The sequence below is a fragment of the Protobothrops mucrosquamatus genome, unplaced genomic scaffold (genome assembly GCF_001527695.2).
Source record: "Protobothrops mucrosquamatus isolate PMUCROS unplaced genomic scaffold, P.Mucros_1.0 scaffold3410, whole genome shotgun sequence".
NCBI classification, from domain to species: Eukaryota; Metazoa; Chordata; class Lepidosauria; order Squamata; family Viperidae; genus Protobothrops; species Protobothrops mucrosquamatus.
In genome coordinates, this window is record NW_015389391.1 from 8883 (window position 1) to 26443 (window position 17561).

Genomic DNA, 17561 nt, shown 5'->3' on the forward strand with positions numbered 1-17561 from the left:
TATGGACTTCAACTCCCAGAATCCCCCAGCCAGCCATGCTGGATAGGGAATTCTGGGAGTTGAAGTCCACACTTCTTAAAGTTCCTAAGGTTGGGAAGCATTGCACTTAAGAGATTGTCATTGCTTTCCTGCAGGATGATTTCTTCTCTATCTGTAGATTAACCACCTCTTTATCTGAGTCAACCAAGGTCAGCTAGGCACTGCCACCTGCTGTGGTCATTTTTAGCTTACATTATATTTATGATGATTGTCATGTATGAAAGAGATAATTCCAGAAAAAACTTGATGAAACCCTGAAGCTGAACCTAACTGAGAAATGAAAAACTGAATGACTTTTCCTCAGTTAAACTAAGCTTGCTTTGGGATTAGTTCTAGTCAACTGCATAAAGTTCCAGTTACAGCAAAAGTTATTATTTTTAAACACACATCCTAGGCTTCCTTTTATCTCATTATTGTTTATGCTTTTGTTTTTAATCCTTTGTGTACCATCCAGAGTCACAATTGTGGGGTGGGAGGCTGTGTACATTGATGTAATAAATAACAATAAAAAGAAATCTTGAAATGTACAATTGCCGGCTCTATTTAAACCTTGATTATTCACAGTATTGTTCACCCCATGTTGTTTTTACAACATCCCTGTGAGAAAAGCTGTGCTCAGATATAGGGACTAGTAAACCTGAGATGAGGCTAAACCAACAATGTCTCCCAGCTGGACTAGAAAATCAGAATGATTTTCTTCTTTCTTCCCCAGCCTCAAGTCCCTGTTGAGCTTCTCATCTCCATGTAGCTTTTCTTTGGAACAAGACTGAAGAGGCTTCCCTATGCTGACTTCTAGTGGTGACGATATTAATTTGTCAGTCCACCCTCCAGCCTTGGATTTCTTGGTGGTCTCCTTCCCAAGGAGAAACCAACTCAGACAACGCTCACTCAGCTTTTTCAAAATCAACTTGTCTTGGGCACAACTTTTACGTAATATTTACTGCATTTCTCTCTTGGAGCTCCAAGGGAAAGTTTACTTTTTAGCATCAAAAGCCCCGGCGGAGGTAGATTCACCTGAGATCTATTGGCCACTCAAGACCTCAGGGGGAGTCACAGCTGTTGCAAACCGAAACTGATTTGGGTCGAACGAACGACGCAATTAGTTCCTTTTTGGGCGTTTTGACGGGGAGAGATTATTTAGCTAGTTTTGCCTAGGGCGAAGCGTTAAAACCTGTTTGTTCGACATTTGTACGGGTGTTGCTTTTTTTTTTCTTTCCCCGGATAAAGCAAGCGAAAAGGAGGGACGGGTTTGTACTCTATCCCAGGAGCCGGAGCTCAGGATCCGCCGCCCTCCAAGAGGTAAGAGCGCGGCCGGGCTTTGAGTCACCCACCAGCCGCTTCCCCAGCATTGGACCCCGGAGAGGCGGCGAAGGGCAGCGCCGCGGTACTTCCACAAGAAGCCCCCCACGCACGTAACACGTGCACCGGCGCCAGGCCCGGATCAGGAACGAGCAAGGCAGGTCGAGATCGGTCCTGGAGCGAGGCGGGGAAAGCCAAAGCGGGCTGGCGGGAGGAGAAGGGGAGGAGTCCGCCGTTTTTATTCCCTCGCCCTGCGAGCGCGGCCAAAAAAATAAAAAAAAAATCGCCCACTTTCTCCTTCGCTTCGCCGTCTGCCCTGGCCCCCCGTAGAGCGGTGAGTACAACAGCCCGAGCGGGGGAAACCTCGAGATAAACGTCCCTTGGGCTGGACTCCGAGTTGGTGGCGGCTCCTCGCGTGGCGGGGCTGCGTGGCTGAATGCCATTTGCTGGCCGTGCGTGGAAAACCAGCGGGGTGGGGAGGGGAGCGAGCGAGCGAGCGAGCGCCTCTGGGGAAAGGGGTGGGGGAAAGAGGCTCAAAGGAGCCCCTAAAGCGCAGGAAAGGGCCCGGTCGCCTCGCTTGTGAAGCCTTTCCCTTCCTCGGGCCCCCCCTGTGAGCGACAGGCCGCGCCCCTCGGTGCAAGGTCTCAAGGATGGTCGCCCTTCAGTGGAAAGGCTTCGTATCCAGCGCCCCCCCCCACGCACGCGCGCGCAACTATGGAGCCCCCTTCCCGTCTCGATGACCGTCCCCCTTCTGCTCTCCACGTTAGCTCGCCTCTGCTTTTTCAGTTCCGGGCAGTCTCGCCTCTCCTGCTTGTGTTTCTCTCTTTGCTCCGCTTTGCTAAAGCCGAGGGGACCTCATTATTTTCCTATTTCCAAGAGTCTGGGGTAGAAACAAGAGTCTGGGGTAGAAAAGAGCCAGCTTCTTGTTTCATCTTCCCCGCCTTCCGGAAACTAATCGCTTGGCAGCTACCGTATCAGTCTATGGGAGTAATCTGCACGGCGTTAGATAAAAGAGGGCCGTTGACTGGGGCTCCGCTTTCTGAAGTGTGCATAGGTCTGATTTGTGGTTGCATGGATGCCGTTTAAAGCGACAGTATAGCGAACGCCTCATTGGGTTGAAGAGGAAACTGAAACCTGTTCAGGATGAATGGCGGTCTTGGTGGTGGTGGTAGCGGTACTCCTTCATCTGCTGCTCGCTTTCCACTTAGTGCACCTGGATTACTTTAATGTAGGCTGTGTTGTCCCAGTCTGTTGTGGCAACCTTGACCCAGTCTGTTGACCCAGTCTGTTGTGGCAACCTTGCCTCAGCAGTCAACTTTAGGAAGGGAAAAATGTTTCCAGTAAAAGGTTTTATGTTTCCATGCCGCCAATTTATTTATTTATTTATTTATTTATTTATTTATTTATGTATTTATTTATTTATTATTACTTTTTCAAATTAAACAACAAATAATACAAATATGATGCATTTACTTACACAAGCAAAAAAGATAATCCTACTCAATACGTTTTCGGAGACGCTCGGCAGTCCTCGCCTTGCATTCAACTTCATTCACTTTCCTCTTCCTTCCTCCTCCTAATCCCACAACCTCTCCTCTTTCCTCCTTTCCACCACCCTACATCCCATCTCCCTTCTTAACCATACCGCCAATTTATTTATTTGTTAAAATTTATTTGCTGCCTATGTTGCCTTTGGGCTACAAAAAGGAAGAAAAATGAAAGGAGTGTAAACAGAACAGAAGTAAAATAACAGAACAATAAAATAAACAATGGCGAAGTAGGAATACAATGAGAATAAATACATCAACAGAGTAGAAGAGGTAATTTAAAAAAAACAAACCACTTTTTCCGTTAGTTGCTTTCCCTGCATCCTCTATTAACAAGATTTGTAAAAGGAACTGTTTGAGGCTTCATGGACATAATTCTGTTGGCAAAAATATGGGAGTTATTAGCCCCTGCTCTTTTCCAGGATACTTTTTTTTTTAATTTTCCAGTCTAACTTGCAGTCTTATGGATTCCTGGTGGTCCCCCATTCAAACATCAATCACATCCCTGTTATTATTATTTTTTAATTCACAAAGGACAGCTAGATGCTGGCATCTGAACAAGGCAGACGCAAAATACTTAACTGCCTGATTGGTGGATTAAACTATTGTGGAGAAAATTATACCTGTCAACTATGATTTCATAGCTGTTGTGAACAGTTAGTGGATTAGAGTAGGGAGGTATGAAATTTTTCAGCCGCTCAGTGAAAGTAATATGAGGGAAAAGATGAGCTTTTGAATGAAGCACTCCGTTGATTCTTGTCTTGCCTCTAAATGTTTTTATTGTGGCATAAACTACCCTTCCTAATTTGGTAAACTCAGGATTTGTTGAGACTACAAATTTTAGGCCATCCTGGTTGGCATAAGCTTTTATGGATGAAAAGCTTCTTTTAAGATTTTTTTTTAAAAAATCCTCCATATGTTGTTCAGCCTACTCATTGTTTCTCTGCCATCAATTCTTAAATGTTTTCTAACTTTTTAAATGTGATCACAAAATAGAGTAAATTATCAGACGTCAAACATTCTCTACTGCACCTCTCTTGATAAGAGTTTGCCTTATCAGTATCTCTTACAAACAAACATCTTTCTTTGCCTAAACCATGTTCCTCAACTTTAGCAGCTTTAAGATGTGTGGACTTCAACTCTTAGTATTCTTCAGTCATGCTGAGTGAGAGTTAAAATCCATACCTCTTCAAGCCGCCATAGTTGAAAGACACTGGCCTAAACTGATTACTGTGAGCTAGTTTAGCATGATGATTAAGGCACCAGGATAGAAGAAACTGGAATACAGCAAGTTCTAGTCCAGGGGTAGGCAACCTTGGCTCTTTTATGACTCATGGACTTCAACTCCCAGAATTCCTGAGCCAGCATAGCTGGCTACCCCTGTTCTAGTCCTACCTTAAAAACAAAGCAAACTAGATGACTGCGGGCCAATCACACACTCTCAGCCATAGGAAGCTGGCAAGGGCAAAATCTGTTCTAAAATCTTGCCAAGTAAACAACAGAAACTTGTCCAAGTAAATGCCAGGAATCAACATTGACTAGAAGGCCAAAAACAAAACAAAAAAAAGCTAATGATTAAAAGAGCATATGTTTATATTGGTTGTTACACATGACAAAATGCCAATGGCCAGGTTAACGGGTAAGTTAACAGAGTAGAATTTTGTGAGAAAAGTTGTAGTTCTCAAGTGTTTGCCTTTGTTAGGAAACTTGTTTCAAAAACTTCTTTTAAAAAAAGGGACAGTAGCAATAAGGCAGATTTTGTATCCTTAGTTTCAAAGGAAAAAGTTGAAAATGTCTCCATTTACTGTTTTTTCTCCTAGTTGATAGCAGTTGGCAGGAGGATACATGGATTGATTCTAAGTTTCAGTGTTCTTAAGAAGTACATTAGCTACTTTGGCACCCACATTCTCCCTGTATATTAGAATGGCTCTGTGGTAACATTTAATTATTTCTGGAATATGATGAAGTTTTCTTGGCTAGTTCATTGCAGTATATAACTTATATCACCTGCAGCAGTGCCTGTACATAAGAATTTGTGCTGATTTTGGCCACCAGATCTGGTGGGGGAGAGTGTCGTACTGTCTTCAAGATCTCCAAAGGTCCCTCAGATTCAGAGAAGGTAAAAACCAAGGAAAAAGTATCAGATATATTTTGGTAACATGTAAGGCAGAAGAGGTTAGAGATCAGATGCAACAAATTGCTTAGTTGAAGAAAGTTAATGAATATATGTATCAGTTATCTTTCCATTTGCATTATAGTCTTTATGGTACATTCTCTTAATTTTTATTCTAGCCAGAGAAAACATGCATTTATTACAGGAATGTGATCTTTCCCCCTAAGAATATTTAAATAGCTTTCCCTATACACCTTGAAATAATCCATTTCCTAAAGTAAAAAAAAAGGCCAAATACGCTGAAGGAGGCAGCAACATAGAGTGTTAAATTATCTCAACCTTATCTTTGTTTTAAAAAGAAGTATTAAGCTTTACTGGGCTGATCACAATAATACACAATACAGAAATTCACCCTATTGAGCAAGCAGGAATTAGACTACACTAGTAATTCTATAAGGAAGCAAGCTATATATTACTAAAACTCTCATCATGATCTTTACCTGGACAAAGTAATGCATCATAGGGCAACAATTTTTGAATCGGGGTACCACAAGTGAGCTAACTTACAGAATGTGCCCAAAATCTGGAGAGGTTGTGGCTGCCGCTGTGTCACTGGGCAGCTGCTGCAGATGTGATCTGCATTTTCAACAATCTATATGACATTTTCCCTGTCAGTCTCATTCCACCAACCCACCCACCCACCACTTACCTGCTTAATGGAAAGGGGAGGGCCACCTTTTGCTCACCCCGATGTTGATCCAAGCCCAGAGAACCCAGTAAGATCCAATCAAGTTTACTCTTTTATTTGCTTAACACCTAAGGGCCAGAGTCTTGTCAAACTAAAGCTAGAACCTTCTAACCTACTAGATATATCCTGACAGATTCTAGGGTGTGGCTACCCTGAACCTCTTCTTCCCTCTCTCATCCATCTTGGTACTATGCAGTCTCTTAATCGGGGCCTGTCTCTGGGAAAAGCTGTGTGTTGCCAAAACCCCGATCCACTGAATCTCCAAGTGTATATTCCATCCCTTAACCCACAAGACACCTCCTGCATGCTTCCATGCACCCTTCTCTATCCACATCAGCCCTGACATGCGCAGCACCTCTTGTGGGTACTCCATGCATCATTCCCAACTCATGCCGGTCTCCTGTGCACCATCTCTGAGCTCCATGGCACTTCTTGCACTCTCCTAAACGCACCCAGGCAACTTTTCCAATCCACAGTGTCACCACCCACACACCATCCCTGACTTGCACAGCACCTCTCACATACCCCTGTGACCCCCATTCATTTTTCTTGACCTGTGCCATCCCCTGCCTGTGCACCCCACTTGACCCGTGCAGCACCTCTTACACATCCTCATGACCCCCATGCACCCTTCTCAGCCTCTGCTGTCAACCGCCCTCCCATGTGCCCTACCTCAGAGTTCCCCAACCTTTTGGGGCACCAGGGACCGGTTCCGTGGAGAGAGGTTTTTCCGCGGACCAGAAGATGCGTGATTTTGTGTGCTGCCTGCATCTCGTGGATGGGGCTTTGCTTGTTTGTGCAGACTGGTTGGTGGCATGCCGCGACCCGGACCGGTGGTTGGGGACCCCTGCCCCACCTAACACACATTTTGTGGATACCAGACAGCACCCTTCCTGACCTACACTGCCTACCTGTCTACCCTCCCCAATCCCATGGCATCTCTGGCACACACAACATGCCCTTCCCAACCCTGCGACAACTCTCACACAGCCCCCTAGGCAGGGGGCTGCTCTTCCACCCAGCAGCAGCCACTGGCCTTGGACTGGCAGGTTCCTCCTGGCTTCCCCATTGACTTTCTTTCTGCAAGCTTCCCACAAACAAAGTAAATTGTTGCAAAATACTTTTAGAAAAAAATCCACAATGAGAATTCTGGAAAAAGTTTTAGTTTGTCGTCCCCCCAGTTTAGCAAATATTTATATCAGTTGCCAGATCATCAATCAGTAACTTCAATATTAAGACACAGTATTTGTGTCATTGAAATCATAGCTGATCTGTGTAGGTTGAAACAATACAGAAATTGGGTAACTTAAAGGGGGGGAAAAGCAACATGAGGCATCAGTCATATACTACCTCTTATTAGGAATTAATAGGGGGATTGATTTTTGTTTTTTACTGTTACTGGGCAAATTTCCAAGAGATTTAACTTTGAAGAACGCCAAAGAGATGGGACTTCAGATCAATTAAGCCTCTCTTATCTGATTACTCATAATGAGCAGGACCAAGCATCATGGAAAATACGATCAATTCTACCCAAGTCTTTTTGTAAGCAATGGAATAGGTAATTTTACAACAAAAGTAGGAAACAGGAAAGCTGAATTTCCACAAATCTCTTTTTGACCCAGTTTTATTATCTAATGCAGCTGAGGCATCCAAGTTTCCAGATCAGTTCACATTTTGAATTCAGTCCAATAGAAGCTTTCATTAGTAAAAAAAAAAAAAAAAGAAATCTCTCTCTCTCTCTGAAAGCATTTCTGGCTGAAGAGCAGAGTATAATAAATGCTCTAAATAATATATAAAAGGCAGAAATGTATTGATTGCTAGCTAAGTCCATATTACTTATTTATCATCAGTTTTGCTAACTTTTCCATAGGAAGATGATGGGATGAAATGTACCTTCACAGCAGTCCTTCAGTGTAGGTCACAAATACAGGTAGCCCTTGACTTATGACAATTGAGCCCAACATTTCGGTTGCTAAGTGAGACATTTGTGAAGTGAGTTTTGCCCCATTTTACGACCTTTCTTGCCACAGTTGTTAAGTGAATCACTGCACTTGATAAGTTAAGTGAATCTGGCTTCCCCATTGACTTTGCTTGTCAGAAGCTTGCAAAAAGTGATCACATGACCCTGGGACACAGCAACGGTCATAAATATGAACCAGTTGCCAAGCATCTGGATTTTGATCACATGATCATGGGGAATGCCGCAAAGGTCATAAATAGGAAAAACTGTCATGAGTCTCTTTTTTCAGTGCCATTGTAGCTTTGAATGGTCACTAAATGAACTCTTGTAAGTTGAGGATAACCTATATTTTTATTTTACCGCCATACCAAATGAATGCTGAGAGAAAAGAATTCCATGAAGCTATTACTTCATCAGTGACAAAACCTGAGCCCAGGTTTAATCGATCCAGGCCTGCGCCCTGTTGTAAATTGATCCTTGTAATTCTCTGGTTCAGAAATGAAAGATCCAAATGTATAGCAAGAAACTAGTTAAGAAAGGCTAAAATGATCCTTTGCTGATGGATAAAGTAGTTGAGTTCTGAAATGGGAGAATGAACTTGTAATACAGAATTTAAGTAGGCGATGCCAGTTTAAATTGCTCTTTGCTACAGTGTTTTTTGGGGGGCAAATGTGAGATGAAATTGTTATTATATTTACCTGAAAGAAAGATCACATTTTCTCTCCAAATAAATTACCTTTAGATGAGTTTTCAGTTTGCTAAGAATACGGTGACAGAAGCAGTTGGGGGCCTTTAAATCCATCCCCTTTTCAGATTATTATCAAAAGCTCAATCAATGATCCCCAAAAATAATTTAAGAGAATCCTTTAAGATCTAAGGCAGTGGTTCTCAACCTGTGGGTCGGGACCCCATTTGGGGTCGATCGACCATTTCATGGGGGTCGCCAAGCAAGGCTGTCCGCCATTTTTTCCCCCTTTTCCGGTGGGTGCCTTACCTCCCTTGGGCTGGGCCAGCTGGTGGTCGGCCTGCTCCGTCTCTGCCACTTGCCAGCTACGCCTCGGCCGGCGCAGGGGGCGGAACCACGCATGCGCGGCGCTCCCGGGCAGGGAAAGTCCTCGACTTACGACCGGTTGGGTAGTCCTCGACTTACAACCGGTTTAGTCCTCGACTTACGACCGGTTTAGTCCTCGACTTACGACCGGTTGGGGTCGCGGCATTAAAAAGGTTGAGAACCACTGATCTAACGAGAAAAAAGTATTTTGCACACTAACTGAAAGATATCCAAGTTTCCGTATCAGTATTAAGGCAAAGATAAACAGTTGAATCAACTATGAAATACTTCTGATTTGCCATACCGGTAATAGTTTTTTTTACTATTACTTGCTGCATCTTTTCACATTTTTTATCATTTTATTCCTATAGTATTTATTGCTTTATTGAGAAAAAGAACAGCGATCATACAAAACATTACAACAGGTCTTTCACTTGGATGAATGTTGATTATTGATTGCATAAATTAAGCAGTTCATCAAAAATTTAGATAGTTTATAAATTACATTTAAAGGACTGCTCTATTGTCAAAGGAATATAGTTGTCCCAGCCTTAGTGATTCATCAAGTTTATTTATTTATTTATTTATTTATTTATTTATTTATTTATTTATTGCTTATATTTATATCCCGCCCTTCTCCTTGCGGACTCAGGGCGGCTAACAACCAGATAAAAACTACAAAATACCAAAACTACTGTTAAAACATGATTAAAAGACAAATATTAATAATTGGCCTAAGTAATTTAAAATTATTTTAAAACCCCCACTAAAAATTTCCCCTAGGCCAGTCCTGCAAGCTGAAATAACCATGTCTTAAGGGCGCGGCGGAAGGAAGGGAGATCAGGTAAAGATTTGTTTAGAGAAAGTTATAAAGTATCAATTATCTGGGTAGAAAAACATTTTCCAAAAGCAGTTATTCCCCACGCCTTACTAAAAAATGATACGGATTAAAGAATTGGACTATGAAAAAGGATTTGGGGGTAATTGCCTTTGTGAATTTCTTGGCAATTAGATAGCAACTCAGGGAAAAGACGGCACACTAAGTTTTATTTCCTTGACCAGACAAAAAAGTGGGAAGGGGTCTAACTTTAAATCTTTTAATAAAATGATAGATTGGGCCTCCCTTAAGAATCAGTGGCCTCCTAGCATCTGCTGTTTGGACGAGAAGGGAGACAAAGGGGATTGTGAGAATGGATGGAATTCTAGTTCCCATCCACTTTGGGTTCATGGTTTCATTCGATACACCCACGCGTACAAAAGACACACCACGGCCCTCAACCTATTTCCCTTAAGTACATGGCTTTCTAAAAATATTTTTCCAAAGTGACAATTGATTTAATAATATAATAAATAATAATTTATTTATCATTTATTAATAAAAGTAATAACTGCTATTTACATAAATGTGATAGACAGTAAACACATTTTAAACCTCCATTTTCAATAGGTGTGTCCAAAATGATATTTATACACATGAGGATATTCAATTTTGAGAATTGTCAATAAAGGTAATAGTGAGCCAATTGATCTTCACACTACAGTCTGACAATGCTTCATTAATTTTGTTGCCATAGTAATTTTTTCAATACTGTACTGGGGATCCAGTAGGATCATTCTACAGCAGTGGTGGTGAACCTATGGCATGGGTGCCAGAGGCGGCACTCGGAGCCCTCTCTGTGGACACACGTGCCATTGCCCCAGCCTTGCCTCCCCCCATGACCCTCTCCTCATCAGCAGCCCCCTGGAGAAGAGTTGCCCTACACAGAGCAATGCAGTCAAGGACATGGCAGCCAGGCAGCATCGCGCACAGTTGATGCTGCGGGGCGCGGGCAGAGGGTGTGGCTGCCATGGTGCTGCTGGGCGATCTGCGGTAGGCCCTGGAAGTGGTGAGTGGCCCTGCGGGCAGGTGGGGCAGGGGGTGGAGCGGGGCCGGGGCCAGTTTTTGGGCACTCGGTCTTTAAAAGGTTCGCCATCACTGTTCTACAGTATATCTTCTCCAGTGTTTTGTAATAAAGATCCTCGCATTTACAGCTGGTCCTTGACTTGCAACCATTCATTTTGTGTTGGTTCGAAGTTACAACGACACTGAAAAAAAAAGTTTTCACACTTACAACCATTTCAGCATCTCCATGGTCACGTGATCAGAATTCAGGCGCTTGGCAACTGGCATGTGTTTATGACAGTTGCACATGTCCTGGGGTCATGTGATCACCATTTGTAGGCTTCCGACAAGCAAAGTCAGTGGGGGAAGCCATGTTTGCTTAACGATTGCATGATTCACTTAACAACTGTGGCAACAAAAAAAGATGAAATGGGGCACAACTCACCTGACAACTGTCTTGCTTTTGGGCTCCATTGTAGTCGTAACTTGAGAACTATCTGAAATGCCCAAATTCTGCAAATTAAGGCAGAAGGCTTAGTTAGATAAGATCTTAACAAATTCAAGTCCTGGAGGAGAGTTGGAGATGGGTTTGTCCTGTTAGTAGAGAAGGTCTAAAGAGAGCAGGGCCCTTACGGAGTCAGGATGCCTTATTGTAACTGAACTGTAATTACAGTTAGAAATATGGTTTCAGTATTTCTTCACTCCGTTTTTGTAAAATTCAAGCAATTGGGATGGAGAGTCTCTAACCTCCTTCCATATGCCTCTAGTTTTCTTCCATGTTTAGGTTTAGTTCACAAAACATACTTGACAGGATTGGATGGTTTGTGGCTCACTGTGCTAGGGATCAGATAATTGTATTAAGCAATCATTTGTTTGGGGAAAGAACGTTTTATGAACAGGATTTCTTAAGTCCTGCCTAGACTAGGAAACAAAACAGACTTCTCATATACGCTAACCTAGCAAGATCCTATAATTGCTAGGGAAACAGCCAAGCAACAATATTTTGAGAACTGGCACAGGGAAATAATTTAAGGGATGAAGGCCCATAATAATAATGACCCTTGAAACTCAGCTTCATTTTGCTCTGGCAACCCACAGGGCTATTATCGGATTCATGATGTTGGATGATAGAGTGGCTTTGCTCGGACCAGCTTGGCCAACCTTCTGCATAAATGGGGCATCTTACCAGCCTTGTGTAATCTTTCCCCTTATCCCCTTTTGGTGCCCTTTGCATGGCACGGAGTCCTTTCGGGAGAGTTAGTGGTAACAGAGATGATGTCACCATTTTCCAGCCGCTGTTTAGAGGCAAAACACATTAGGTCACAAATTTGAATATCAACCGTGCCTAGAAAAACAGGTCAACCTCGGGTGCCAAAATATCTTTTTAAAAAGGTTCCCTCAGGGAAAGGCGATGAGCGGTTTTGAGGAAGGCTAAACGAAGCCTTTAGAAAAATAAGAGCACCCCATCTTTGAACAATGAATACAATATGACTGGGATCAGAACTTATGGCTAATTAATATCAACATTAATTATATCAAACCAGTCAGGGTGAACAACCATTTTCCTGTTGAAGGCTGTATTTTCATGGGATTGATAGGAAAGGTATATGCCAGGGGTCCCCAACCCTCTGGCTACCACCCACTACTGGGCCTTGGCTCACCTCCCTCACCTCCAGACCACCAAGTCATAAAGGGTTGGGGACCACTGCTATATGCCATTGATGGGAAGCTTTAAAGCCAATGGAGATTTCCTTCGTTCCTACCATATCCTTTCATGTTTTCTTTCCACTCTTTTTTCTAACCCAGCAAACTGCCAGGAAGGGGACAAATAGCTCTTGGCAGCAGTCTGAATTAGTCACTTGGGGGGGGGGGTATTTTAATTACACCAAGGACAGCATAAGGCCCCTAAAGCAGCAAACTGATCATCTCTCCAGCTACATGTATCATATTTTCTCTATTAGAAAATCCAGCACTTTGCTTGCCTTGGAAAATGTGACTTCCTAGAAGCAGTGCAGAATTTGGGGGAAGAACATGTAAACTGCCTACTGCCTTTTAAAAAGGGAGAAGCAAATGCACTGAAAGTACCCTTAAGTGATCAGTCATTAGCGGTTGTGGGAAGGAAGCAGCCTCTGTGTTCTAAAAGCAGGCTGTTGTATTGTATCCTGTTGGTGCTCTGTTGTGCCTGTTTACTTGCTAGCAACCTTTGCAGATGGCTGCGAATGTGTCTTGCCTGCAACAAAAGCATTTACGGTTTTAATCTGCAGATTTAGCTAAGCCTGTGGAAAAATGATTCAGTTCCAAACAGATTCAGTAGCTCTGTCAGCGCAGAAGAAAGTGCCGAGTGTCACTCCTTTAACTCCTTATCTGCTTCTATAGAAGCAGCTACAGAATGTTTATACCCAGTAAGTTATATAATATGCCTCAAACGTGGATGCTGTGCTCCAGTGAACAGTACAGAGAGTAAACTATCTAACACTAGAGTTTCAGTTGTTGGAATAAATAGAATGTAGTGTGTGCACGGGGGGGGGGGGAGCACAGTTGTTTAGTACCAATTGTATTTAGTATGCTAGCTGGACTGGTAGCAATTCATCCTATTGTGCCAGGATTTAGTTAAGCACCTAAAACTGACCAAAGAGAGAAGCAACCTGGAACTAAAGAGAAATTTCCTGACAGTGAGGACAATCAACCAGTGGAACAGCTTAACCCCAGAAATGGTGGGCACTCCATCACTGGAGATTTTTAACAAGAGACTAGACATCCACCTGTCTGAGATGATATAGTTTCTCCTGCTTGAGCAGGGGGCTGGACTAGAAGACCTCCAAGGTCCCTTCCAGCTCTATTCTATTCTATTCTATTCTATTCTATATGTGAGGACTTTGTAACATTTGAAAGTATGGGGGTAGGGAAAGTGTGTCTCTCAATCGAGTTTGATTCCTATCCTGGTGACTCCATGGAGAAGTTGATCTTACATGGTACAGGAGATAGGCCACTTCAGGATTTTCATTCAACTACTCAGTCTAGCCTACAGCTTGTGATATCCTGCTAGTCCTCCATTCAGGGACTAGCCAAGGATGGCCTTGTTTGGTTTTCTTTCAATCTAGGTTAAAAATACTTGGTGTTGAGCCATGGCTTGCTAGCGTAAACCTTGCCGTTTCCAAAGCCACCAAAGAAATGTACTGCAACCCTGCCTCAATGATAGAACATTTTGAAAAGACAAGCAGGACCGCACCCCCATAAGAAAGGAACGCATGAAAATTCCTAATATGCAAGATTTGGCAAGAGTAATTCAAAATTATGCCATTTTAAACCAGAATTTATCTTGTGTTTTTTATTTGACCTCAGATAAGCAAAAGAAAGTGAACTCTTTTTCAAACTGAAGTCACCCCATGGTAACCCCTGCATGCTCCTGTGGTCATCTCATGCATCGTAGATGCATCTGTGTAGTTTTCTTAGCAGCATTATAAAAGTGAATTGTTGTTACCTTTTTCAATAAGTTTTTAGGACTTCCCAGCCTGGTTGACAATTCTTAGATTTTCTGATCATCTTCCATCCACTTGCCAGACCTAATTTTGCTTAGCTTAGGTTAGAGTCCCTTCGCCCCCGTAGGAGACCTAAGTCCATTGAAGCTTATGTTCTTTTTGAAACTACATAAGGGAATTGTCAGCAATTCTCTGGTCTGAGTTCCATCATACAGGTATACAGGTAGTCCTTGATGTACAACCATAATGGAGCCTGCCCATAATGGTCATTATGTCGTGACAGTCTTAAAAACGGGTTGGTCACATGACCCAATTTTATGATTTTTTTTTGTTAAGTGAATGCTGCGGTCGTTAAGCAAACCACCGGTTTATTATAGGCGTCGTTTTGCTGAAAACTGGAAATAAGTGCCTGTTATTTGGCAGGGCTGTGGTAAAACATGGGTCATATAACCATGGGATGCTGCAAACAGCCATAAATGCAGCTGTGTTGCTAGGCTCCTGAAGTTGGGTCATGTGATGGTGGATCATCGTAACTTCGAATCTGAGTCATAAGTCCCCTTCCCCCCCCCCTTTGAATGGACACTAAGTGATCGGTCATAAGTCAAGGACTACCTGTAAATAATGTGAGGTGATAGAAGTTACAAGTAATCTTTGATTTGTTTAGTGACCGTTTGAGGTTATGACGGCATTGAAAAAAAGTGACTTACGACCAGTTTTCACACTTACTGCCATTGCGGCATCTCCATGGTCACATCATCAAAATTCGGACGCTTGGCAACTGGGTTCATATTTATGACGGCTGCAGTGTCCCGGAGTCATGTGATCGTCCTGTGTGACCTGACAAGCAAAGTCAGTGGGGAAGCCAGATTCACTTAACAACCATGTTATTCATTTAACAACTGAGGTGATTTACTTAACAACTGTGGCAAGAAAGATTGTAAAATGAGGCAAAACTCACTCAACAGAAAATTTGGACTTGATCATGGATGTTAAGTCAAGAACTACCGGTGTGTATCAGTATTTTTCTCTCTCCCACCCTCCCCTGAAGATAAGTGATTAAATTAATTTTCAGTGGTTCTTACCAACCTCCTCATAGTCTTTTGGGAAAATTTGCAAATAAATAAGCCAAAGTCACTGTCTAAGTCAATGTTTCTCAACCTTGACAATTTTAAGACATGTAGACTTCAACTCCCAGAATTCCACAGCCAGCATTGCTGGCTGTGGAATTCTGGGAGTTGAAGTCCACATGCCTTAAAATTGTCAAGGTTGAGAAACACTGGTCTAAGTTTAAAAGGTCGTGTCCATGTCATGGAAATGCCACTTACCATTCTTCTTGCTGTATAATGATACAGCTCCCATTCTTTTTTACTCAGGGAAGATAATAATAATAATAATAATAATAATAATAATAATAATAGTAGTAGTAGTAGTAGTAGTAGTAATAGTAGTAATAGTAATAGTAATAGTAATAGTAATAATAATAATAATAATAAAAAAAAAAGTTGGAAGGGACCTTGGAGGTCATCTAGTCCAACCCCCTGCTCAGGCAGGAAACCCTATACCATTTCGGACAAATGGCTGTCCAGTCTCTTCTTAAAAACTTCCAGTGTTGGAGCATTCACCGCTTCTGGAGGCAGGTTGTTCCACTGGTTAATTGTTCTAACTGTCAGGAAGTTTCTCCTTAGTTCTAGGTTGCTTCTCTCCTTGCTTAGTTTCCATCCCTTGCTTCTTCTCCTGCCTTCAGGCGCTTTGGAGAATAACTTGACTCCCTCTTCTTTGTGGCAGCCCCTGAGAGATATTGGAACACTGCTATCATGTCCCTCCTCGTCCTTCTCTTCATTAAACTAGACATATCCAATTCCAGCAGCCGTTCCTTATATGCTTTAGCCTCCAGTCCCCTAATCATCTTTGTTGCTCTTCTCTGTACTCTTTCCAGAGTCTCAACATCTTTTTTACATTGTGGTGACCAAAACTGGATGCAGTATTCCAAGTGTGGCCTTACCAAGACATTGTAAAGTGGTATTAACACTTCACGTGATCTTGATTCTATCCCAGGTGTTCTGGTTGATGCTTCCATTCCCTTGTATTTGATTTCTTTTATTTTGTGTCCAAATAACATGCTTGCTAGAGGCTGGATGATATTATTTTTCCCTTTATATTTCCAACAATAAGGAGTTGCAGATTAAAATGTCCTTGAAATATCTGCTGCATTGAACAACAACAACAATAAAAGCTTAACTCTCCAAAGTTGTTTCCTTTTATAAAGACTGTTTTGGCTACCTCTCTCCTAGCCTGTAATTATTTATCTATTTAAAAGATTTGTAGACTCCCATTTAGAATAAAACCTCCCAAGACAGCTCCCTGTGTATCTTTTTGCAATAAATAATCAACTATGAATTTTTAAAAGCATAAAACATTACAGTATTAAGAAAAATAATTCAGAATGGGCTAATCACTCAAACTATGGTTTGTTAAAAAAATAAAATATTGCATTATGTTTACAATAGATAAAAGACATACTAAATATATGCTATCATACACTTAGGCTAGAAACCAGGAGTTTGTGAATTCTAGTCCCACTTTAGGCATGAAACCCAGCTGGGTGACCTTAGGCCAGTCACTCTTTCTCAGTCCAACCCACCCCACAGGGTTGTTGTGGGGAAACAATAGGAAGAGGAACTATTAGAAATGTTGTTGCTTGAGTTTTTATAAAAACTAACAAAGGCAGGATCAAAATGAATATCGGGAAGCTTTAAAAGCTCAATGTGGGGATGGAGCCCTGCATTTTCCTACTAAAACTGAGTTCCATAAATGTGGTGCCATCACTGAACAGGACTCTTCCATTTTACCCACAGGGTAATGATCATTACTACAGTTTGTAGGTTTGTGAAACATTGATCTAAGAATGCAAAAAAACAACCCCAAAACTGATCACCTTGCTCAATAGTAGTAACTGTGAGAGGGACCTCGGAGTCCTAGTGGACAATCATTTAAATATGAGCCAGCAGTGTGCTGCAGCTGCCAAAAAAGCCAACTCAGTGCTGGGCTGCATTAACAGAGGGATAGAATCAAGATCACATGAAGTGTTAATACCACTTTACAATGCCTTGGTAAGGCCACACTTGGAATACTGCATCCAGTTTTGGTCGGCACAATGTAAAAAAGATGTTGAGACTCTAGAAAGAGTGCACAAAAGAACAACAAAGACGATTAGGGGACTGGAGGCTAAAACATATAAAGAACGGTTGCTGGAATTGGGTATGTCTAGTTTAACGAAGAGAAGGACGAGGGGGGACATGATAGCAGTGTTCCAATATCTCAGGGGCTGCCACAAAGAAGAGGGAGTCAGGCTATTCTCCAAAGCACCTGAAGGCAGGACAAGAAGCAACGGGTGGAAACTAACCAAAGAGAGAAGCAACCTAGAACTAAGGAGAAACTTCCTG

At 42.3% G+C, this 17561-nt stretch overlaps 1 protein-coding gene across 1 annotated transcript in view; it reads left to right on the forward strand.

Annotated features, from left to right (window-relative positions):
- Nucleotides 1–1273: 1273 nt before the first annotated feature.
- Nucleotides 1274–17561, forward strand: part of STEAP3 (STEAP3 metalloreductase) — a 30113-nt gene continuing 13825 nt past the window's right edge. The window contains exon 1 of the mRNA XM_015826968.1: nt 1274–1338. The gene's annotated coding sequence lies outside the window, so the exon portion shown is untranslated. The remainder of the gene's footprint in view (nt 1339–17561) is intronic.